The sequence below is a fragment of the Cyprinus carpio genome, chromosome B12 (assembly GCF_018340385.1).
Source record: "Cyprinus carpio isolate SPL01 chromosome B12, ASM1834038v1, whole genome shotgun sequence".
In the NCBI taxonomy this organism is placed as follows: Eukaryota; Metazoa; Chordata; class Actinopteri; order Cypriniformes; family Cyprinidae; genus Cyprinus; species Cyprinus carpio.
The window spans coordinates 25,350,448-25,376,513 of NC_056608.1; the positions used below are offsets into that span (position 1 = coordinate 25,350,448).

The 26,066-nt window shown below is 30.4% G+C and overlaps 1 pseudogene; it reads left to right on the plus strand.

The window, feature by feature from the left end:
• The first annotated feature begins 8,853 nt into the window (after window positions 1-8,853).
• LOC109073131 overlaps window positions 8,854-26,066 on the plus strand; it is a 43,335-nt pseudogene continuing 26,122 nt past the window's right edge.

A 26,066-nucleotide genomic window follows, 5' to 3' on the forward strand; every position in this document is an offset into this window, starting at 1 on the left:
GAATAAAATATGTGTCAGTATGTCTTAAAAAGAATTTTGAACGTAGTTTTCAAGGTATTTTTTTATACAAAGCTCATGAAATTGAGGAATATCATGGGGTGTTGCCATTCGACAACCTCTCTGTGATGTCATTTCCTTTTTTATGGTTTTCTTGACACATAACAACAAAAATTAGTTCCTGTCGGTTACACCACACTGATTTGTCAGATAAATTTTTATGTATATATTTATGTATAATACATTTTTATTTTTAAATAAATATATTTATTTTTAAATAAATATAATATATTTATTTTAAATAAAATATCTAAATATACTTACTAGCTTTTAAAATGTATATTGTATTATTTTATTTATTTATTTATTTATTAAACCTCTAAAAGTTTTTGTTTACATAATGTGTGTACTGTGTATATTTATTATGTATATATAAATACACACACATGCATGCATGCATTTAAGAAAAATATGTTATGTTTATGTATTAAATATTTATATATAATATAAATATACATGTAAATATTTTCAAAATATATACATCATAAATGCATACAGTACACACATGCATACAAACTTTTATTTGACAGCACTATATATATATGTGTGTGCATAAAATATATTTATTTTAATAAAATATCAAAATATACTTATTTACAGTATTACTACATTTCATTTTAAAATAATGTATAAAATAATGTAATAAAATATTATAATATGATGCATTTATGTATGTTCATAATATTTCTTTGTTGAAACAATATTGAATTATATTTGACTAATTTTCTTATTATATAAACTTATTTACTAAAGTTTATTTTTATTGTAAAACAAGTTATTTTTATAGTTGTGTTGCATTTTAATATTAAGATACATAGCTTATATAGTAGAGCTCTATTGCATGTTCTCAGATACGTGTGTGTGTGTGTGTGTGTGTGTGTGTGTGTGTGTGTGTGTGTGTGTGTGTGTGTGTGTCCTGTCTTTGCATATATAATGTGTTTTTGTATAATTGAATAAATGCAGAGATGGAATGGCGTCACTGAGCCGCTGTTTGATGCTTCAGTTGTAAGGCACATGATGTGAATCTAGAGGATCATTACTGGCAAATGAACTGATAAATGCTGAATGCAGTTTCAGTAATGGCTTTCTCAGTGCTGTGGTTTGATTCGAGCGCCGTTGTATGATGGGTTTTCAGTGAGAGACGTGATGTCTGTCTGTGGGTCACACTGCTCTTCACTAACCCACACATTCACACTCCCTCGTGTCGCTCAAAGCTGTCTGACGCTCATCAGTGGATGCAGAACATCCAAGCTGCACTTTTCCATGCAATGACATGCATCGGTCAAATATCATAGTTTTAGCAGACGCCCATATCTATATACATGATATTGATATCTAATCCTGTCCTGTAGCCTTGGGTTTCCAGATTTAACAGCTGGTTTATGGGTGCACAGCTGTGTTCATGTGTATATATGGCGAGGCTGTGTTTTTATTTTGGGCTGCTGCTCGGAGATCCGTTCAGAATAACTATAATTATGTGCTATTTCTGATCTGTAAATGCCTGCGTGTGAGAGCGATGATGCACAGTTTGTCCTGTAGCATTCTGGGAAAACCTACAGTATATTTGCGTTCAGACATGGGACAGGTTCAGTTCAGGTGCTGATATTTAGTTTGCAGTCATGCATCTGGCTGATGCTTTCATCCGCTGCTTTCACGTCAGTTCTTCTGGTTGCTGCATGCAGTGTTGCATGAGTAGTTGCATGCACTGTGGGTCTTTGGTCTGTTGGCCTTTTGAGTTTGAACTCTCACTTACAAAAGTACCATGTGTATAGGGCGTAGTGATAATACAATGGTTTCTGCGTTGATGTAGTATTATTTTAAATGTCTTCACATGTATCGTGTGTAACTAAAATATCCAAATATGTTTACTAATGTTTGCAAATAATTTTATCGTTGTTTTGCTTGATTATTAATGTCATATCTTAACTTATTTACTAAATTTTTCACCTTAACTTATTTACTAAAATTATCACCATTTTTAAGTAATTATTTATTTACTTGTTTATTTTTGATTATTTATTTACTTGTTTATTTTTGTGTTTGTTTATATGCATTTTTAAACTAAAATATCAAAATATATTTACTATTTTATATATATAAGTAATTTATTTACTAACTTTTGACATTTTATAGTTGTTTGGTTTGATTGTAATGCTGTTTTAGTATTTATTTATTTATTTGTATTTTTGTGTGTATATAATATATATTTGTTTAAATATTTACTAAATTTACTAACTTGTTTACTAATTATTTTAATAATTGTTTTGTTTAATTGTAATGTCATATTTTAGTATTTATTTATTTTTTCATTCATTCATTTATATACATATTTTTGTGTGTGTTCATAATATATATTTATTATTTTATAAAATATTGAAATATATTTACTAACTTGTTTAATAACTTTTGCAGTTATTTTTATAGTTGTTTTGTTTGTAATGCCATGTTTTAGAATTATTTCAAGTGTGTGATTAAGGTGGTGTGATTTTAATTTTGCGTCTAATGCAAAATCTATTTTTTTTTTTTTTTTTTTTTTTTTTTTTATTGAACCTGAAGGTTATTAATTTATCACGGTGTGTGAATATGTAAATCGTGAAGTAACATGCACATCCCCGCGGTGTTGCAACACAGGAAGTTGTGTGAGGAAGTAGTTTTTTCCGGGCAGTTGTTTTTACACATAAGGGAAGTCGTGAAGTCGTGCTGAGCTTTAAAGCAGCGCTTCACTGCTGATGGAGGTCAAGCGGGATTATCAACACAATGACATTATTCACAGTGTAAAACCCCAGTGAAAACTTGTCTTTCTCCAGTGAATCATTATTGTGAGCATCACTGGATCCATGCATTAGCATGTTCTGCTCTTAAAGACCGCAACATCCTCATTTTTCTGAGGGCACTTCCCCACTGAAGGGATTTTTATGTGTTTTGTCATGGTTTTGTAACTCTGACCCTTCGGTCTATTACACATGGTGTGTAATAATGTGTCACAGATTACAGATATGTTCTGATTTCCACACAGATCCCTGTGAAGTGGACTTAACGGGGTATTTTAACTGTCTTAAAGGGATTTTTACTACAAAAATGAAAGTTCTGGCACTATTTACTCTCCGTTATGTCATTCCATTATAGTTAACTAAAATTAAAACTATGAAAACATAAATGTTAAAATGTATTATAATTCTGTTAGTACCCAAGGCAACGTTTTTTATTTATTTTAACATAATAAAAGAACTAAAATAAAAAAAAATTACATTAGAAAACAAAAACTAATGACAAAAACGTGCAAAAAACACTAAAACTTTACAAAAACATGTAAATAAAAATAAAAACTAATTCAAGCTATTAATAAAAATTATAATATCTAATTTTAAAAAAATACTGTTCCAAGCCTGTAAATAATAATAATAATAATAAAAATAATAAAAATAATAAAAATAATAATAATAATAATAATAATAATAATAAAAATAAAGGAATAAAAAATGACGTAGAAACAATTTTCTCCCTCGAATTATGATTAAATGTCACAAATAATTCCAAAGAAACTAAATGTAGCACATTGGATTAAACATGAAATTTAGGAAAAAAATTAATAAAATGGTATTTTCTTGTAATAAATACTCTAATAATCTTTATTTTATTTATGACTTTGAAAGTTTTTTTTTTAAAAATATAATGTATGACTTTCTGTGGAACACATAAGATACTTTGAAAAATGAAATGTTTACTTTATTTATTGATTTAGTGAAACGTCTCAGTGTTTTTGTCTGTACGGTGGACGTCAATGAGCACTAATGTTGTTCGGTTCCCAGCATTCTTCAAAATATCTTCTTCTTCACAAGGATTTCAGGCTGTTGTTGTTTCTCTTAAACTTCTAAATCCACTTTAAACTCGGTTTAAAGATGCATTTCACACTTTTTGTGAGCGGTTTAGGATTTAAACCTGATCAAACCCGTTTGTGTTCGCACCAAGACTGTCTTTGTTGAGCTTGTGTGCGTGTTTTTGTACACTTGAGATATTTCTGAATTCAAACTGCAGATGTGATTTTGAAAAGCGGCCTCTTTCAGACGAGCTTTAATAAGGAGACATTCAAGTGAGACGTGACGGAGGATCCTGGGAAGATGCTGCTGAATCTCACTAAATGTCTTATTTGAGAGGAAAATAATAATATGATAGAAACCACAGAAGAGATTCTGTTATGTTCTGAAATCTCGCCACACTTCCTGTGAAGATGGGCGGCAGCTCTCTGTTTGTGAGGTGTGTCTCCTAAAACTGACTTTGTGGTTACAAACAGGGATTAATGACTCTTTATTCTGACTAAAGAGCATGACGGTAATATTGTGGTACTTTGATAGACTCTTACTTTTTTTTTTTTTTTTTTTTTAAATTAAGCTTATTTTTATTTTTTTAATTTTATTATTATTATTATTTTTTTTTATTACTTTTATTTTCTGTTATTATTTTTATCTTATTTTTTAAATGTTTTTGTATTTTATTATTTATTTTTTATGTTTGTTTTATTTCATTGCATTAATTTCCATTTTACTTTTACCTTTTATTATCTAATTTTTATCTCTAATTTATTTTAATTATTATTTTATATTTATATATATATATATATAGATATATATATATATATATATATATATATATATATATATATATATATATATATCGTATATATATTATATATATATAGTTAAACCATGTAAGCGTAGTTTAAAGAAGTTTTTGAATGATTTTCCAGCTGTGTTTTTCACCATAATTACAGCATTTGCTTCAGTCGCATGTTTATTTGACCCTCTTTTGGAGATTTTGGGTTTTCAGTTTTTAGAAATGTTGATGTGAGAGATGTGAGCATATGGAGATTAAGAAATATTATAAGTTAAATCCAACTTAAAATTCTATTTACTTTATTAATACACTGTTTTGCTGTCAACATCAATCTCTCTTATTTTTCAGAATATAGAGAAGCTTTTTTAACCATCCAATCAATTTCATCAAAACCCACCTTCCATGTTTCAGTCAGAATAATCAGATTATGAATGCAACCGGTTTATTATCTTTCACCACAAAACATCATCTCATCTCTTCTATTGTAAGAGCACTAACTGAACACCAAAATATTGCTTTCTGATGTATAATTAGTATTTTTAGAAGTTGTTTCTGTACCTGTCTGTGTAAATCACTTCTTCTCAACTGCTTTTGATTCAGATTTGGACCCATTATTTATACCCAGTTATCTCTGAACTGGAAACAGGGGCCTTTAGTTCAATTGTTAAATTATCATTGAAATTTCACTTGCTGTCTATTAATTAAAAAACACGGACAATACATTTCTGTAACTATTATTACATTAATTATTATTAACAGTTATTATCATGCTGTTATTATAATTAATGATTGTGATATCTGCATTAATTTGTTTTAAAACACTCTGAAAAATAGGATAGTAAACCGTAACCACTGCAAATATTATATTATAACAAAATAATGACTTTACAAAAATAAAACAAAATAAATACGAGAACATATTACATACACATATAACTATTTAGCAAATATTTTTTAGCATTTTCTAATTGTATATAATTTTTTATTTTCACAAACTGTGAAAATGACTGTTTACAGTAATTAACATTTAACATTTTTTATTTATTTTAATTGTATTTATTTTAAATTTTATTTATTTATTTTCATTATTACATTTAAACTTTTTTATTGTATTTCTTATGTTATTTTATTTAATATTTTATTGTATTTTTTTCACTTTTTTATTGCGTTTTTTTCTGCATTTTTGAGCACATTATGTGCTTTCTTCAAATAGTTGTTGCAAAGACTAAATGTCTCTTGAATTTCATGCTCTATTTAATATCATCAGAGTCTTATTTTCTTTTCGTTTGTGTAGTTTTGCTCATGTTTTTTTGAAGATTATGGTGTGTCAACCAGTTCATGTTGAGATCGGTCTAATTTGACTTGCTGTTTGCACATGTTGTTTTTTGGTTTCATACGGTCAGTTGCAATTTATTATTTGCATTTAGCATGCATTTCCCTGCTGTGTGTTGCAGGACAGGCCTGTGTGACTCATTGTTGGGTCACGAGCCAGCAGTTTGAGATTGAGATGGCAGAGTTCCCAGCGCTTCTCATAGTTATAAATGTGCCGTCTGATCTGTGATCTACATCTCTTAAGAATGAGGAGCGTTCTGCATCCTTCCTCTGATTAGCCTGTTTGACCGCAGATGCTTCCTGCAGCTGCAGAGCACTTCCGTCTGCGCCGAGACCCTTTTGTGCGAGTCGTCCGTCTCAGCTTGAGCTGCACCCGCCGAATTTCAATAGCTGTTGAGTTGGGAAGCGGGAATGCCCATCTGTGCGCGCCCATCTTCCGCCGAGGACACTGGGAGATTTTATTTTCCCTGTGAATGGGCCGCAGTAATTGGCGTTCCTGAGGGAATTCACTCACTTGAGAACCAGAGTTTTGTTTTGGTTCCCGATTTGATTGAGCATGGAGACGATAGTGATTATGTAGGAATGTCTTTAATAATACTAAATACTAAAATAAAACAAAAAAAAAAAAATAAAATAAACAAAAATTTAAAAAAAACTAATAAAAATTTAAAATAAACTAATTAATGAGAATATATATATATTACTTTATAAATGTCAAAATATTTATTTTATTACATTTTAATTTTTCATTTCGTTATTTTAATTAAAATTTTTATTATTTTGTATTTTGTTGTATTTGTTCATTTTCATTGTTTTAGTTTGTATAGCTTTTTATTTTTTAAATGCATTTTATTTTTTACTTTTATTCTATTTTATTTTTTGTATTTAATTTATTATTTTTAATTTCGTTTTTTATCTTTTTATTTTTTCATTTATGTATTTAATTTTTATCCTATTTTAAATTTTTCATTTCTTTATTTTAACTACTTTTTTATTATTTTGTATTTTGTTGTATTTGTTTATTTTCATTGTTTTAGTTTTTATAGCTTTTTATTTTTTTAAATGCATTTTATTTTTTACTTTTATCCTATTTTATTTTTAATTTAGTTTTTTATCTTTTTATTTTTCATTTATGTGTTGAATTTTTTTTTTAAGTTTATATCCTATTTTGATGTTTTATTTTTTATTGTGTTTTTGTATTTTCATTTAATCTTATTATCTTTTAATTTAATACAAATTTTTATATTTATATATTTTTATATATAACTCTCACACTCAACTGATGAGCTCAGCAGTAGATGTTTGAAGCAGTACAAATGAAGCAGAAGACATTAATTGCAGGTTTGACCCAGATACTGAACAGTATCTCAAAATGCTCAAAAACACCAGCCTGTCCTTGAAGATGACATTCAACCCCTGCTTTCTGCAGCAGAACTGGAAGTAAACACTTGTAGATGTTAAGGCGAGAAGCGTGCCTGCGGTGGCCGTGTAAACAGAGACAGGGTCGTGACGGTTTGTTTTTCAGAGAGGATGTTTGTGAGCGATCATCTGGCGGCCCGTGGGTGGGTTTTCAGGCCAGACGTTCATCTAGGGCGCACTTCTGCAGGCTGTGCTCTGAAGATGCCAGCTTACATTTGCCCCGCTTACATAAGAGCTTCATCCGGTGAGCATGAAAAACAAGCCTCTCTGCAGACTGAGATTATTCAGCATGGCATGGATTTATTGTCCTGTTCTGAAGAAAGAGCTGCGGGATTCACTTGTGAGCTCAGGATTGAAAACAGGGCTCTTTATAGATCCCAAATGAGTCTGAGCTTCACATCTGCTGCAGCTGAGGCTCCAGAAGGACACGACAGATGCGTGTGTGTGTGTGTGTGTGTGTGTGTGTGTGTGTGTGTGTGTGTGTGTGTGCGTGCGCTGAGCTTCAAGACTAATTTTTGTTTTACTGTGCGCATGCAGTACAAGTAATGAACTTTTGATACTTTTTTTAGTTAATACACTGTTTCCTAGTACAAATATCTAAACACTGTTAAATCAAGATGCATTTAATTAAAATGCAAAATGACCTTTATTTCTGAGCAGCTGATCAAAGTTAGGTGAGCTCATGTTTAAGACAAAAAATAAATGAAATTTGCTAGTGGAGTTGAAAAAATAAACTTGCTTTTCCTTTGAATTAAGTGTATTTCTGAGTTGGCGGTTTTTATATATTTAATGTTTTTGAAAGAAGTCTCTTAAGTTCACCAAGACTACATTTATTTGATCAAAAAATACTGTAAAAATTGTGAAATATTATTAGAATTTAAAATAGTTGTGTTCTATGTGAATCTCTGTTGAACTGTAATTTATTTCTGTGATGCGCAGCTGTATTTTCAGCATCATTACTCCAGTCTTCAGTGTCACATGATCTTCAGAAATCATTCTAATGATTCAAGAAACATTTCTGATTATTATCAATGTTAAACACAGATGTGCTGCGTAAATAACTCAATTTTGATACATTTATCTTTTTTATAATTCAATTAATCAATTAAATGTATTTAGATTTTTTTAGATATTTTTTAGATATTGCGGATGTATGTTTACTTAATGCACTATTTTTTAGAGGGGCGTCAAAATGACAATTTTCTCCTGAATTTTGGAGAAAATTACAAGGGGTAAAAAAGACTTCAGAAAGCAGGCAGAATAGAGTGCAAGTGTTAGAGTGTCATATACATATATATATGTATATATAAAAAAGAAAACCTAGATAAAATAAAATTAGAAAATACAATACTAAAACTAAAAAAAAAAAAACTTTAATTCTAATCTTATGGTAATTAATTTTGTGTGTGTTCTGCTGTGTTTGATTGACAGCTGCTAGAGGAGTATGGGTACGACTGCCAGCGCTGCTCCCCAGCCCACACTGCATGAGAGTTTCCACGGCAACGGGATGACGGACAGCAGGCGGTCGGCGAGCAGGCGCCTCCTTCCAGACGCTCAACATCCACAACAACAAGGCCAAGTCCATCATCACTAATAAAGTGGCTCCTGTGGTCATCACGTACGTCCGGCCGTCCGGCTCTGTTCTGAGAGCGCCTGCAGTCACAGATCATTCGCCTGATTGAGTCTCTCTCTGTGTGTGTGTGTGTGTTTGTAGGTATAACTGCAGACAGGAGTTTCAGATCCACGATGATGTCCTCCGTACAAACTATAAAGTTGGGAGGATCTCCGACAACATGCCTGAGCACCATCTGGTCCAGGTGAGCCGGACTCTTGCTCTCTCAGGAAAACAGGGTGCATTTTTAGATTTATAGTTAGTTATTTAGATTTAGTTTTTAGTTATTTGTTACTTGATTTTTTTCATGACAATAAAGCACATTTTCATTCAAAGTCTCATTACTGTTACTTGAAATAAAATAATCACGAACTAAAAAAAAAAAGATATATATTCTTTATTTCAGCTAGTTGCCAAAGCAACATTTCTCATTTTCATTCAGTTGAGGTTGATGTACTGAAACAACTAAAGTTAAATCTGAAATAAAAATTAACAACAAAAAATATATAGGCTTATTTAAAAAAAAAAAACTAATGAAAATGACAAAAATACTCAAATGTAAACCAATGACACACATTTTGCATTAAATAATATTTTTTAAATATTTTTTTTTGTATTTATTATTTTTATTATTTTATAAATTTATAGTTTAATTTTTTTTATAATTATTATTTTTTTGTGTCAATTAACACGGGAAAGGGAATGGCAATTAATCACATTTGCTCTTCAAATTCTCATTGTAATCAGGGTTATTATACTTAACTAAAACCATTAAAAAAATTGTTACTTGAAATAAAATTAAATGTTATAAAATAAAATATTTTAAAAAATGTATTTTATTTCAGCTAGTTGCTAAGAATTTAATTTATATTTAACTTGATGTACACAAATGTCTAAAATGCAAATAAAAATGAATAAAAACTATAGACAAGGGCTGTCAGTCGATTAAACTTTTTAATCTAATTAATTACATGACGTTTTGATTAATTGATCTAATTAATTGCAAAATAAATTTGACTGTGAAAATACCCACAAAAGATTATTCAAAGTTATTTTTGTGTTAAATGAGAAAGTATCAAGTAGGCATTACAAATTGTAGCTTTAGAAAGAAGAATTTTATTTGATTCAACATAATTTATTACACAAAATCATTTAGACTGCAGCGGCCTAACAAACTATGGAACACAAAAGAAGATACTTTGAGAAACATCTCAGTATTTTTTGTTCATACAAAAATTTTCAACCAAAACAAAAACATCCCAACACCAACAAAAATAAAACATATACCTACAACAAAACAAAAAAGAAAGGTTTGAAACGACATGAGGGTGAGTAAATGACAGAATTGAATTTTTTGGAGTGAAATATCCCTTTAATGTTGTAAATATCATTTATTTTAAATGATACTCTAAATAAGAAACTAAATCTGCCAGCAGGTGGCAGTAAATGTCATTATGACTCATTCATTCGATTCGTTCGAACAGCTGATTCGTTCAGTTATGAAGTAAACGGCTCTCATGAACGGATCTTTGAATCACTGATTCACAATATTACATCAAAACTCAAAAACACACATAAACTAAAAAACTAAACACTGCTCTGATACTCATAAAAACACTAACAATTCCTCCAAAGCTAACAAAGCAAACATGCACTCTGCAAAATTGAGCAAAAACACATAATATTGTGTTTAAAATATAAACTTCTTATTTACTGAACTGTTGTGTGAAATCACATATAAACTCGTGATATTCGGGACAAAATCAGCACTTGTGTGATATTGCTCTCCCTGCTGGTGTGATATCGTTTATCATATGATATAAATATGAGACAAAAAATATGAGTTGTTGCCCTGCATCATGTTTGTGAACAGTCAGCTGTATGAAATGTAAGATGACGTACAGGTCTGGGGGCGGGGCCAGTGCGTTAACTACATTAAAATAATTGAATCACATTATTTTTCATAATTAATTACTTAAGTTAACGCATTAAACTGACAGCCCTAATATAGACACATTATAAAAACCTAATAAAATGACAAGCCACAAAGCAAAAGTACTAATACGTCAACCAAAAAATAAAATGAAACAGAAAATGAAATTAAAAAGAAATTGAAAATATAAAAATAAAAATTAACTGGAAAATGAATACATTATTTGAATTTGCTTTTTTAAATTAAATGAATAAATTGAAAAATTCGTGACCGTATAGCAAATGCTGCCACAGTGTATAAATTCAGATATTTGTAGTCAAATGCAATAAAAATAAATAATAAAATAATTAATAATAACACTACATTAATTGGGCTAGATTATTTATTTTATTTTATTTCATTTTGCATTACAGTAATGACAATCAGAAAATCCACTTAAATATTATGATGATTTTTTTTGTACCAAAAAGTACAAAAGTGCAGTACGTACAATACCATAGTAAATAGTAATTAGTAAATGTCATACCGTAGTACCATAGCACGATATTAAATGTCATATCAAATTTTAGTTTTTTTGCAAGCTACAACATTGTGCAAGCTCTGTTTATTTATGTAGTAAATATGAATATGATAATCATTATGCTTTGAGATATACCATGGTGCCACTACAGTATTGTTTTTGTTCACTCTTCATGTCAGATCTGGCCTCATTTGCTTCATAAGTCACAGTGTATTTGTGTCTAATGTATTTGTGTCTGAATGAGAGGACAGATCCGAGGCTCGTAAATGTCTCTATCTTCACTTCTGTCTTCGTCATTAATTACTGCCCCGCTGCTCTGCGCTCTTTAGTCTTCGCAGGACGTTTGCACCTTTATCTGAAGGCTTTGAAGCTCCTCACCTCCCGCTGGCCACTCGTTCCCTTTGTTTGCTCGTTAGTTTCTGTTTGCTGATGAGCCAATGATGAGTTTCGCTGTAAATCAACAGATAACACAGAGCGGCCGCTTGTCAAACACTCGCCATCGTTCCGGTTCCTTTCCAGAACGTCGCGTTATTTGATGATCTTCTGGAGCTGAATGCTCAGGTTTTCTACATCATAAAGTAGGAATTATGTGTTTAGCAGATAATTTTATAAAAGCTGGGGTTAATGCTACATGAACGGCATGTCAGAATTTTCATAATTAAAATTTTAAAAACTGTAAAAATCTTTATTGAACACTTGCCTTTTGTGGCATCATCAGTGCTACTTAAATATTACTTATGCACCATTTTATTTTATTTTAATTTGTTACATTATTTTGTGATTTTTTAGCTTTTTTTTATTCTTTTGGTTTAAATTTTATTTTTTTTAGTGCTAAAACTTTAACCAAAAAAATTCATTTTAAATTATGAATAAAAATAATAATAATTCTGTCTGTAATAAATATGACATTTTGAGAATGACAGCTTTTGTTTATTTATATATATATATATATATATATTTATTTTTCATTTTTACATTACTGTTTAGATTTAATAAAAAAAATTATTTTAGTGCTAAAACTTCAATTAAAAAAATAAATGAAAATGGAGATTATTAAACAAAACTAATTAAAATTATAAACAAAAACTAAAAATACTAAAATAACACTGACTTTAATACATGTGAACATTTTAATTAATTTTTTTTAATTAAATAAATTAAAAGCAGTATAACAAATGCTACTACAGTATATACATTTAAATATTTATAGGCAGATGAAATAAAAATAAATAATAAACTTGTATAAAAAGACCCAAAATAGCAGCAAATCCAACAGTTAAAGCTAGTTTTATACATCATTTCATCTTAAAATATAATTTAATCCTACAGAAAAAAATGTTTAGCTTGAATGCAATGGAAAGTGCTTTGGATAAAAGCATCTACCAAATGCATAAATGCAGATGTGTGTTAATTAATAATTTTTAGTCTGAGGACATGAACAGCTCTGAGCAGAATTTCACCTTGTGATTGTGCAATATGAATGTTGCCATAGAAATTAATAACTTTTATTCTGAGGACATGAACAGCTCTGAGCAGAATTTCACCTTGTGATTGTGCAACGTGAACCTGTGTGGACACACTTTAATTATGTGTCTGTGAATAATGAATAATGTTATAAAAGACCAGCATAAATGCTTGAAATTAGTTTTAGAGAAAACAAAGCGTGCAAACTGTGGAAGCTCGTTTCTGCCACTGAATAAAAAATAAAAAAGGTAATTGCAACTTATCTCACAATACTGACTTTTTCCCCTCAGAATTGGACTTTATAACTTACAGTTGTGAGTTTATATCTCGTAATTCTGAGAAAAGAAGTTAGTATTGTGAGGTATAAACTTGCAAAAAAATCAGAATTAAAATAATAAAACAAAAAGTTATATGAATTTGCATTTAAAAAAAAAAAAAAAAACTGTGAGACATAAACTGAAAAAAAAGCCAGAATTGATATATTAAAAAGATCTGAATTTGCATTTGTGAGAAAAAAAGTCAAAATTGTGAGGACAAGTAAAAACTGTGAGATATAAACTAAAGAAAGCCAGAATTAAAATATGAACAAAACAAAAATCAGAATTGCGGCATATAAACTCACATTTGCGAGAAAAAAAGTCTCGTGAGAAAAAGTTAGAATTGCTAGAAATAGTCAAAACTGAGATATAAACTAAAGAAATTCTGAATTGCGAGAAAAAGTCAAAACTCTGAGATATAAGCTAATTGTGAAGATATATAGAAGAAGAATTGAGATATAAATTCGCAATTGTGAGCGAAAAATAAAACGAAATACCTTTTTTTTTTTTTTTTTTTTTTTTCTTCAGTGTCAGGAAATAAGCTTCCATAAACGTCTGTTTCTTTGCAAAACATTTTCATTAGAAGACACAGTTGAGTTGAAAGGAAAAGCAGCATTAATTCTGTTTAAAAAGCTGTTTTTTGAGTGTTTAAAGCGCTGGTAGAGATGACTGATGATCTGACCGCGCTCTTCTCAGGGCTCTTACTTCATGGTGCAGGACGTTTTCAGCAAAGCAGACGTCCTCAGCACCAGCGGCTCGTACGGAGCACCCAACTTCCGCCAGAGCAAAGGCAGCTTCCCGCTGTACGGCATGGGTCAGCCCAGCCTGAATGGCTTCAAACAGGTCCTCCAGAGACTGCAGGGTCAAGGCCATCAGGTCAGTGTGTGGAAATGTGTTGAGCTTCTATCAAGAGAAAGTGATGTGCAAATAATGCTGCTGATGAGGTGTTTGTCGATGCTATTGTTGATTCAGCTAATGTGTTTTACACCTGCGGTGCTGATTAAACTGAAACTCTATTGAACTCGAGCAAATGAGTTTAAATAACCATGATGATTACTGACTTTGTTATGAGTCGAGTTCTATTTGGCCTGATTTACATGCGTTTGCTCTCAAAAGGAGGTGCTTTTCTTCTGTCTGCGTGAGGAGCCCGTAGTGTTCCTGCGTTTGGACGGAGACTTTCTTCCCTACACTCCCAGGAGGAAGGAGAACCTTCACGAGAACCTGCATGATCTCGGACCCCACGCCTGCTCTGAGAGTCTAGAGCTCATCATCAGAAAAGAGGTCAGGAGATGAGAATGTAGAGGATACCATCAACAGAACAGAAAAAAGTTAATGACACTCACTTAATTTATTCGGAAAACATAAACAGGTACAGACAATGAATGCAGACCTAAATGAACATTTGAATGGAATTAAAATTCATTTTGATATGATATACAGTAACTGTCCTGAGATCAGGGAAAAAATTATTAACTTATAATAATTTAATTTAATTTAATTTAATTTAATTTAATTTAATTTAATTTATTTTATTTTATTTAATAAATTATTTTATTTATGTCTAATATTTTATTATTATTATTATTATTATTATTATTATTATTAATAATAATAATAATTGTTATTATGTTACTTTCTGATTTTATGATTAATAATAATTATGCATCAATGTAAATATAATAAATTAGAAAAAATAATAATATCAAAACTTAGGTTTAGTTATACTTTTATTGAATTATTATTATTATTATTATTTAAGCAGTGAAGCATACATAATAATAATAATAATAATAATAATAATAATAATAATAATAATAATAATAATAATTATAATAATAATAAAAACAATAATGTTTTCTGATTTTAGGATTAATTATAATGACTATATATATATTATTGCTAACAATAATGATTAATTAAAAACAGTAATAATACATGAAAATAACAGAAATAGAACAATTACATTTCTAAGCACTTAAAAATGATTTCCCCATTTAGACCCAAATGTTTATGCGATCCTGTCACTTTAATTTCATGCTAACATCACAGACGGACTTCCTCTCATGTGCATGTGCTGATCTGAAGTTATTTGTGTTTTCAGCTTCAGGACTTCGCCAAACTCAACGACAACGTGTTCTACGTCTACAACGACATCGAGCATTTTAAAGGAGAGCCTCAGAAGATCTCCATCAGCTGTGAGGAAGACATGCACGTCACAGAGGAGGTGTACAAGCGGCCGCGCTTCACCCTGCCCTCGTACAGGTGCACACAACTGCTGCTTCATTCTTACATGTGGTCTAACCAGTGCAGAAAATTTCCTTATCTCTATTATATTTTGTTATTATTATTCTAAATCAATGCTATTGGTCATTGTCATGTTCATTTGTGTGTTTACAAATATTTAACCAATGAAAAGCATTCAAAGGAGCATTTGACTAAACCTCGTGATGCCATTGGTTCATCAAATTGTCAATCAAACCTCATAACTCCACCCCGCTTTATTCAGAATGAAGTGCAAGAACTGATGTTTGAATAAGAGCAGCCTTTCCTTTCCTCAAGAGACGCTGTCTTTAAAAGATAATGTTTTTAAAGAGCAGAGAAGGGTCTTAACATTTGCTGTCTAGCAAGTGAGTAAATGACGTTTGAAACTAATGTTACACTTTAAATATAGATTGCATATGTTACATTATGCCAGTAGGTGGCGACCAGTGACTGTTAAAATGTATCTGATGTCTGAATCATTAATTCAAGAGAGATGCGTTCAAAAACTGTGGACGAAGCATGTATTCATTCTTTTATTTCAAATGATTTTTACATAGGCCTAATGAATTCATTTAAAGTAATAAGTAACATTTTAGACATTTATAAATTGACTCATTTATAACATTAAATACAACACTTTGTCAGAATCTCAAGTAAATTAGCCTACATATTATTTTGTTTGCTTGTATAATGTTTTGTTTTCAGAAGCGTTCTATTGGTTCGTTCCGCGATCCATGCATACAACGATTGGACACAAACTTTGCAATTTGCAATCCAATATTGACTGTTTTTGCTCAGGTTCGCTGATCAAGTTTCAATCAGAGCCACTGCAGAACTGTTTTTTGTCTCGGAGCAACACACAGTGGTGTTTCGATACCGAATGAATCCACGTTTTTGAACGAATCAAGTGAGTCAATGATTCAGTGGCTCATTCATAAAGACAGATGCCTTGATTCCGAATGAATCAGCAGCCATTTGAATGAATGACTAATGACTCGCTCATTAAAACAGTCATTTACCGCCATCTGCTGGTGATTTGGTTTCATATTTAAAAGTATTGCATTTTTCCCTTGTATGTTCAAAAATATTTAAAACATAATTCTTATAAAATTATTTGTGACCATGGACCACAAAACCAGTCATAAGGCTCAAACCGAAATTGAGATGTATACATAATCTGAAAGCTGAATAAATAATCTCTCCACTGATGTGTGGTTTGTTAGGAGGATAATATTTGTCTGAGATACAACTATTTGAAAATCTGGAATCTGAGGGAGCAAAAAAATCTAAATATTGAGAAAATCATCTTTAAAGTTGTTCAAATGAAGTTCTTAGCAATGGCATATTACTAATCAAAAATTAAGTTTTGATATATTTACGGTAGGAAATTTACTAAATATCTTCATGGAACATGATCTTTACTTAATATCCTAATGATTTTTGGCATCAAAAAGAAAAATCGTAATTTTGACCCATACAATGTATTTTTGTCTATTGCTACAAATATACCCAGAGACTTCAGACTGCTTTACCTCAGCTTCATCCCTTTCTATAAATTTTTAAACGCCTGTTTACACGCATTAATTTCACACCAACCAAAACAGTGGCAGAAAAAAGGTTGGGAAACACTGGTCTAAAGGGTTAATAATGATAATCTAAATTGTGTCAGAAAAAACGCCGCTGGAGGACCATATTAACTGGTCTAAAGGGTTAATAATGATAATCTAAATAAAAAGTGTGAATGTGTTTGTGCAGGTATTATCGTCTGCCTCTGCCGACGGAGGGCGCGCCGCTGGAGGACCAGTTTGATGCGTTTGTGAACGTTCTCCGGGTAAGAGATTCTCCTGAAAACACCAGCATGAACTGCATGAGCTTTCTGAGAACTGTGCTGTGATCTAAATCATACATCCATCAGCTGATACAGTATAATGTGAAAGACATAAACGCATCACCGGAATAGTTTTCTCGTGATGCTTCACGCCACTTCAGCCGTCAATGTGATTAAAGCCTCTGAGGATGTTAGACGTCTTTGAGACGGTGGAATCTAAACACGTCGGATGCTTTAAAGCGCATCGGAGCTGTAATATATATAACGTGTTTAGATAGAAGGAGATGAGTCTGTAGATCATCAGACGGACTGAAGACAAACTGAATGACATTCAGTTACAAAACAAGAGCAGCATCCAAACACAAACAAAACCTCATTGTTTTCTCTCTCTCTGCACTTTTTGATGTTTCTAAAGCAGACAGCACTTATAGAAATGTACCTTGTTACCATAGTTTGTATGCAGGGACATATATATTTTAAAAAAATGGTGTCAAGTAAAATCACTAAATTTTCTCGTAAATCATTACTCTGTACTTAAATATATTTACACTGTAACAATGATGCCAATAACAATGAGTGTATCTCGTATTAAACATGCTCTAATCATTTTTTTTGCTGTGTAGTTTGAGTTTTGATTAGAGAATAAAACAGAATTTTATTTTAGTGTCTGTTACATGTTGCATGGACTTACTGTAGTAATAACAATGAATTTTGCACTAATTACAGTAATAACTCTATCTAACGTACTGTTTTTAATTAATTACTCTGTATTTACATTAGTGTACACTGTAACAATGATGCCAATAACAATGAGTGTAACCAAAAATTAAAACTCAATATCATTCTATATGCAATTATTGTATATATTTGCTCAATCCACAAAAAAATATCAGTCAAGCTTTACAATAAGGTCCCATTAGTTAATGGATTAACTAGCATTGGGCAATACGTTTGTTTTATTAATCTTCATTAATAAAAATACAACTGTTCATTGAATATGCATTTATTATTATTATTGTTAAAACAGTAAATAATACCACTTAACAACAACAAAAGCAACAGTCATAACAACAATAATAATTATTACAATACAAAAATGTAAAAAAAAAAATTCTGATCATAGGATTGTATTATTTATAGGAATATGAAATTAATTAATTATAGTAATAATTATTATTAAAGCAGTGGATTATAATATTAGATAATAATAATTATAAACAAACTTTTAAAAAACTAATTTAATATGCATTATGTATGTGTTTTATAATAATAATAATAGTACAAAAATGTAAAAAATGTTTTCTGATCATAGGATTGTATTATATAGGAATATGAAATTATTATTATTATTATTATTATTGATTAATTAATTAATAGTAATAATAATTATTAAAGCAGTGAATTGTAATATTTAATAATAATAATAATAATATTAAACAAATTGTTTAAAAACAAATTCACTATGCATTGATTTATGTATTTTATAATAATAATAATAATAATAATAATAATAATAATAATAATAATAATAATAATACAAAAATGTAAAAAATGTTTTCTGATTATAGGGTTGTATTATATGAATATGAAATTATTAATGAATAAATTATAGTAATAATAATAATAAATAATAATAATTATAAAAAAACTAAATAAAAACAAATATAAAAAAAATTATTAAAAAACAAAATAAAAAATAAATAATACAAAAATTTAAAAAAAATAATAGTACAAAAATGTAAAAAATGTTTTCTGATCATAGGATTGTATTATATAGGAATATGAAATTATTATTATTATTGATTAGTTTAATTAATTAATTAATTATAGTAATAATAATTACTAAAGCAGTGAATTGTAATATTTAATACTACTACTACTACTACTACTACTAATAATAATTTAAAAACAAATTCACTATAAATTTGATTGTATTTTATAATAATAATAATAATAAAAAATGTAAAAAATGTTTTCTGATTATAGGATTGTATTTTATATAAGAATATGAAATTATTATTATTATTATTATTATTATTATTATTATTATTAATTATAGTAGTAATTATTATTAAAACTGTGAATTATAATATTTAATAATAATAATAATAAACAAACTGTTTAAAAACTAATTTACTACGCGTTGATTATGTATGTATTTTATAATAATAATAATAATAATAATACAAAAATGTAAAAATTTTCTAATCATAGGATTGTATTATATAGGATTATATATAATAATAATACAGCTTTATTTATTTATTTATTTATTTATTTATTGACAGCTAGATCTGTCAGTCTATCTATCACTAGTTTTACTCTGGTAAAGGCCCGATGAAAGAGACTTCCTTTGCGTGTCTTGTGTTAACCCACACACTTGTTTAATATAACATAAGATCAGTCATGTGGCCGATGAAAGAGACTTCCTTTGCGTGTCTTGTGTTTCCTGTTTCTCTGGTTTAAGAGGACAGAAGCTGAAGCCACAGATTTGTGGAGTTTAAGATTAGAAAGCAGAACGGCCGCAGTAAACCACAGGCTGACTGCGCAGAAATGAGTCCTGATATCTGATAAATGCTTCATATTCTGTGATGTGATGCTCATGCAAATTCCCAGAATGCTTTTAAAATGAACTCTTTTGTTGCATATGTTGGCAGTGTGTGGGCCACTAGAAATCATTTGTCTAAACTCTGTCCGCTCGCTATTTAAAGCGTCCTGACAAACTGCAGGACTCGAGCTGTTCTTTTAGCCCTGCCAATAGAACGATACACAGGAAGCAGCTTTATAAAAGAAAGAGGCCACTTCCTGTCTCGCTCTAAGGCTGTTTGTTCTCCAGGGCTGTCAACACGCCTCACGCAGAGACCGGATCTCATTTAATCACTTCACTGTAGATTGAAATTCTTTTGCACATTTCTAAACTCAAACAGAGACTCATTATTTATAGCATTTCCTGTGTGCAGAAATATAGACAGTATAGATATAAATAAAGCAAGGAAAGAGGAACGTTAAAAGGATATAAGTGGTTGTTGTTTGTGTTATAAATTTTATTCTTAATCAAACACGTTTAAGGTTTTGTTTAAAATAAAACCAAACATTTTATTTCAGGTAAATAAGCTAAATTAAGGATTCCCAAACTTTTCTTGTCAGCCAAATATTTTTTTTTTTTTTAGATTTAAAGTTAATAATATTTCAACAAAACATTCATAATTATCTGAAGGTGGTTAATGGACACATGACATGCAAGTAAACACATTCAATTATTTAATATTATTTTATATAAAATAATTTGTATATATTTTTAAGTTGTTTATATTTTTTAAATATATTTTATATTTTATATATTTATTTTTTATATATATACATTTTAAAGTTTTTCATTTTAATTTGGGTCTGTTATTTTATTTTTATTGAGATACTTATATTCTTTTTTTCAATATTTGAATTTGGAATTTCATTTTAATTTTAGTTAAAGTTTTAGTTGTTTTGTGTTTGTAATTTGTATTAGTTACTGTTTTAGGCTTATATAGTTTTTATTTTAGTACATCTAGTTAAACTATGAAAATTAGAAATATTTCTTTGTCAACTGGCTGAAATAAAATACATTTTTACAGACAGATAGATAATTTTAGTTAAGTATAATATTCCTGATTTCTTATTTTTATTTTGCATTTTTATGATTTTTATGAACCCTTATAGTTCCTCATGAATCTCTAGGGTGGGAAACCCTTAGTTGATTGATGTTAGATTTAATTTATTTCATTATTAAAAGCAAATGATTTCTCTCTCTCGCTCTGTCAGGAGAATCCGTCTCTGTCCTTGAGTCGTGACGTGTCGCGGTCTCTTCCGGCTCTGCTGTTCAGCTGTCAGGTCGGCGTCGGCCGAACGAATCTGGGAATGATCCTGGGATCTCTGGTGATGATGCACCTCACGCGAGCGACCCAGGAGCCGACAGCACCGTAAGACCCCGGACACATCACATGATCACATACTCTTTACACACTAGCACTCAAACGTTAGGGTTCAGTCAGATGTGTTTGTTTTTGAAAGATTCTCTTAAAAAACAAAGACTCTCATCAAATCAAAACTTAATTTAATCAAAAAAAAATAAAAAAAAATAAATAAATAATATTGCAATTTGGAATAGCTGTTTTCTATGTGAATCTCTGTTAAAGTGTAATTTATTTCTGTGATGCGCAGCTGTATTTTCAGCATCATTGGAAACTGTAATCTAGTGTCACATGATCTTCAGAAATCATTTTAATATGATGATTTGCTGCTCGAGAAACATTTCTGATTATTATCAATGTTGAAAACAGCACAATGTTTTTGTGGAAACTGTGATGCATTTTATTTTTCATGATTCACAGATGAATAGAAAGTTCAAAAGAACAGCATTTATTTGAAATAACATTATAAATGTCTTTACTGACACTTTTGATCCATTTAATGCATCCTTGATTAATATTTTATTTAAAAAACAGAAACTTTTTATATTTATTAACATTCTTTTGCATGCTTAAGAATGTTTAATAAAGATGTGTATTTGTGTTTATTATGTGCATTTACATTTAGTCATTTAGCAGATGCTTTTTATCCAAAGTGATGACAATAGAAACAATCAAAATCAACAAAAGAGCAATAATAAGCAAGTGCTGTGACAAGTCTCAGTTAGTCTGAATAACAGTACACATAGCAAGGTTTTTATATACAGTACAGTTAAAGTGTGATTTTGCATTTAATGTGAATGTTGTCACATGTTTATAGAGCTGAAGAGGATTTGACACAAAAACAAAAAATCAATTCCAAGTTAATCACACACTCACAACAAAAATCTCCCAAACGTCAAAAAGTCTCATGGAAGAGGTTTGCATTTGAATGTGTTCAATCTAATATTTCTATATAAACACTGAGAGATCCCAGATGAGCTGCTGACCGTGTCCTGCTGTGTTTCAGGTGGACCGAGCCATCGATCTGTGCTCTGAGATGCACGACATCCAAGAGGCAATTTATGAGAACAAACAAAAGCTGGAGGGAATCGGTGAAGACTATCAGATCCAGGTGAGCATCTCTCAAGGCGAATGTGTTTCATTTTTCACTTTTTCTAGAATTAAATAGGCAGGGTTTTATTTTTTTTGGAATGATTTCTGAAGATCATGTGACGCTGAAGACTGGAGTAATGATGCTGAAAATACAGCTGCACATCACAGAAATAAATTAAATTTTGCTATATATTCACATAGAAAACAGCTATTTTGAAACTAAAAATATTTCACAATTTTTATTATGTTTGATCAAATAAATGCAGCCTCTGTGAGCAGAAACATTACATCTTAACGATTGTAAACTTCTGACCAGTAGTGTATGTATAAACCCCTTCACACATGAAATCAGTGGAGGCTGACGAGGACGTTTTGAAAGATGGATTTCTCATAATACGAGCCCTGAATCTGAAGACACTCCGTGTTTAAAGCACTTCATTACTTTGTCCGGCTTCATTACACAGACTGGACGGATGAGTGTGTGTAAGGCGTTTGAGACTCTTTATGCATCACTGAGCTGCTTCTGTCCGTCTCCAGTGATTCCTCTTCTCTGGACAAACTGAAATCTGCTGTGCTCAACTTAGTTTGCTTGTGGATCACTTGTGTGCAGAACCACACCCACCTCCACCAACTGCAAAATTAATAAATAAATTCAATTTTTCTGTTGTCTCTCTGTGTGTGTGTGTTTTCAGGGAAGCAGCACTAAAGATTACTTCCTCCATCGAACTCTACAGAGTCTAGAGCGGTATTTCTACCTGATCGTCTTTAATGCTTACCTGCATGAACAGGTACAGTATGTTTTCAAGCCTCTCTTTTAAGAGTCACTGTTCATTCACTAGTCATGTTTATGATGTTGTTCCTCTCTGTTCTAGTATCCGCTGGCGTTCGCCTCTAGTTTCAGCCAATGGCTGTGCTCTCACGCCTGGATGTACCCCCTACTCTCCTGCATGAACCAATCAGAGCTCAGAGCACCAGCTGACCTGCTCACGAAAGGAGCTCGAGTTCTGGTAATATATTAAGGGCACCGATTTTCATCACAACATTTGAAGCAAAATCATCCTTTGATTAGAAGATTTAGTTCAAGAGAAACGGAATGTTACAACTGATGCAAGATTCCAAATTCTGTTACGTTCACAGTGATACAAAGTTTAAACAGAACAAACAGCACTGCCAACTCAAAATGAAACAATGTATCAAAAAAAAAAAAAAAGTATAAAAATCATATCACAATTAAGCTTGGTATACTCTTTTAAAACTCTAGTCTAACTCGCGTGCTATATTTGAATTCTTCTGAAGTCACAGACTACATTCAACAACAACATAATATCACATTTAAGCTTGGTATACTCTAGATTATGGCGATCTACACATGTAGTATGTTTCCTTTCACAGATTTAAAATGCCGCTGTTAGGAGAATTTGGAAAGATGTCACATTTTTCCTTTCACAGATTTAAAATGCCGCTCCTCTGCTCACTCATTCAATTTATTACTACTTTTCACAATAATTTAATTAGGACTAATATGATCACATTGAAGAAGACTAGAAATACCTTTATTAATATTATTTAAAAAATAGAAAAACAAAATGGAAAGAGTCAGGCCATCAATAATAATAAATATACTGTAGGTATTAAAGAATGCTTATTAAATTAATAATACCTTTATTAATATTATTTAAAAAATAGAAACATCTGCCTATTCCTAACTTATTCAGAAAGCAGTTTCACTCTATTTTTTTTTTTGTCCGCAGAACAAAATGATTAAAACATTTTAACTTGCAAGATAAATAATAAATCTGGAGTAACAACAAAACAGATTAAATAAATTGATATTAACAAAAATTAATATTAACTAATTATTTAAAATTAACTATTTAAATTTTTCTATTTTGTGCTGTTGTTGTCAGGTATTCTTGAAGGTGTGAAGTGTCATTTGTAATTAAATTAATAAAACTAGTAATAAAACTAATAACTGAGCATAATGTATGGCATCATCATAATCCTAACACCAACCATGAATGCAGGAATATTCTGATGCCTGTACACATATAAACATTGTATGGTTGCAACCCTAATCTAAAGCTTTAAACAGAATTTGTTGTGCATGTAAACAAAGCCGGAGTCAGTGAATAATCCTGACTGTAGCACTTTTGGTCTGCTCCTCACACATACTGACCTGATATACTTTTCCTGACGGCCTCATTCTTCATTCACTTGCATTATATTGTAAAGAGCAGCATGAAGAAATCCTGACGAGCTCAACAGACTCGCTCTACTTTATCTCTCCTGATTGTGGAAGTGTTGAAATGTGGATTTGCTCCGCATGGTCCCCGGCACTTTCTGGAACTGTTTGAAATGTGGATTTGCCTCCGACATGGAAACCGACTTTCCAAGCAGCAGCCTTGAACACTTTCTTCAGTGCTGAACTGACTGAACTGAGGAAGTTGAACGTGATGCTTTTCAATTCATCATCCCTTTAAAAACCATCATCAGTTGAACAACTTACTCAACAAACGAACTTAAAAAAACGAATATAAAATAAAATATATCTAATACGCGTGTTTTGTACAAACAGGCTTCAGTACAGACCTTGATCGTATAAAATAACTTTGATGGGTGTTTAAACAAACTATTATTTTATAAACACCTCTAAAGCAATTTTTATTTTTTTATAATTTATTTTTTATTTTGATATTTTTTCTATTTTAACCTTCTTTGGCCATTATTTATTTGCGTGTATTTTGATATTTTTCGATTTTTAACCTCTTTTTTTTTTTTTTTACAAATCAAATTATTGTTCATTTTCAACAAACTATTTTCTGGAGGTGCTTTACTTTCAAAAAATGTTGCGTGTCCACCTCAAATATCTAATAACCAAAAATATACCACCTCAAATATCTAATAACCAAAAATATATATATGTTTTTTTTTACTTTATTTTTTGAGGTTTGCAATTGTCCCTACAGTTTGAGATGTTTTAAATACTGTTTATAACCCTTTTAACTTTATATTAGTTTAGTGACAGGGTTGAATAATCATGCTTGACAAATAGATCATAGGGAGGAAGTGACAAATAGAGGGCCAATATAATTGTGCAAAAATTAAAGTAAATATATAATTATTGTTGTTGTGTTCTTGTTATGATTTTATTATGTATGGTTATTATTATGGAAAGGAGCTAAAAATCACTATAAAATAAAATATAATAAATAAGATAATAATGACAAACAACCATTTTTATTTTTTATTTATGTATTTTATTTATTTTATATAGTCCTTTCTAAAACCCAAGGTTGTTTTACAAAGTTAGAAAAAATCTAAAAATAATCTATTGTAACAATAATCCAGAATTAATCATTTGTACCCTGTACAAGAATATTAAACAGGGGAATTATTTTAAACAGCAGTTACACATTATCCCAAGATGACACATTTCTCTGTAAACCTTGACTAAACCAATAATGATGATGGATTATTTCTGAAGAGGTGTGTTGTATTTCCAGGTTGCAGATGAGTATTTAGCGCCTGACGTTCTGAGCACCATTAAGCAGATGAAAGTGGCTAATTTCAGACGAGTGCCCAAAATGTCAATCTATGGGATGGCACAGCCGACATCTGAGGTAACGCTTCCCAAAAGCCCCTTCAGACTGCCTCTGGTCCCTTCTGAGGGTT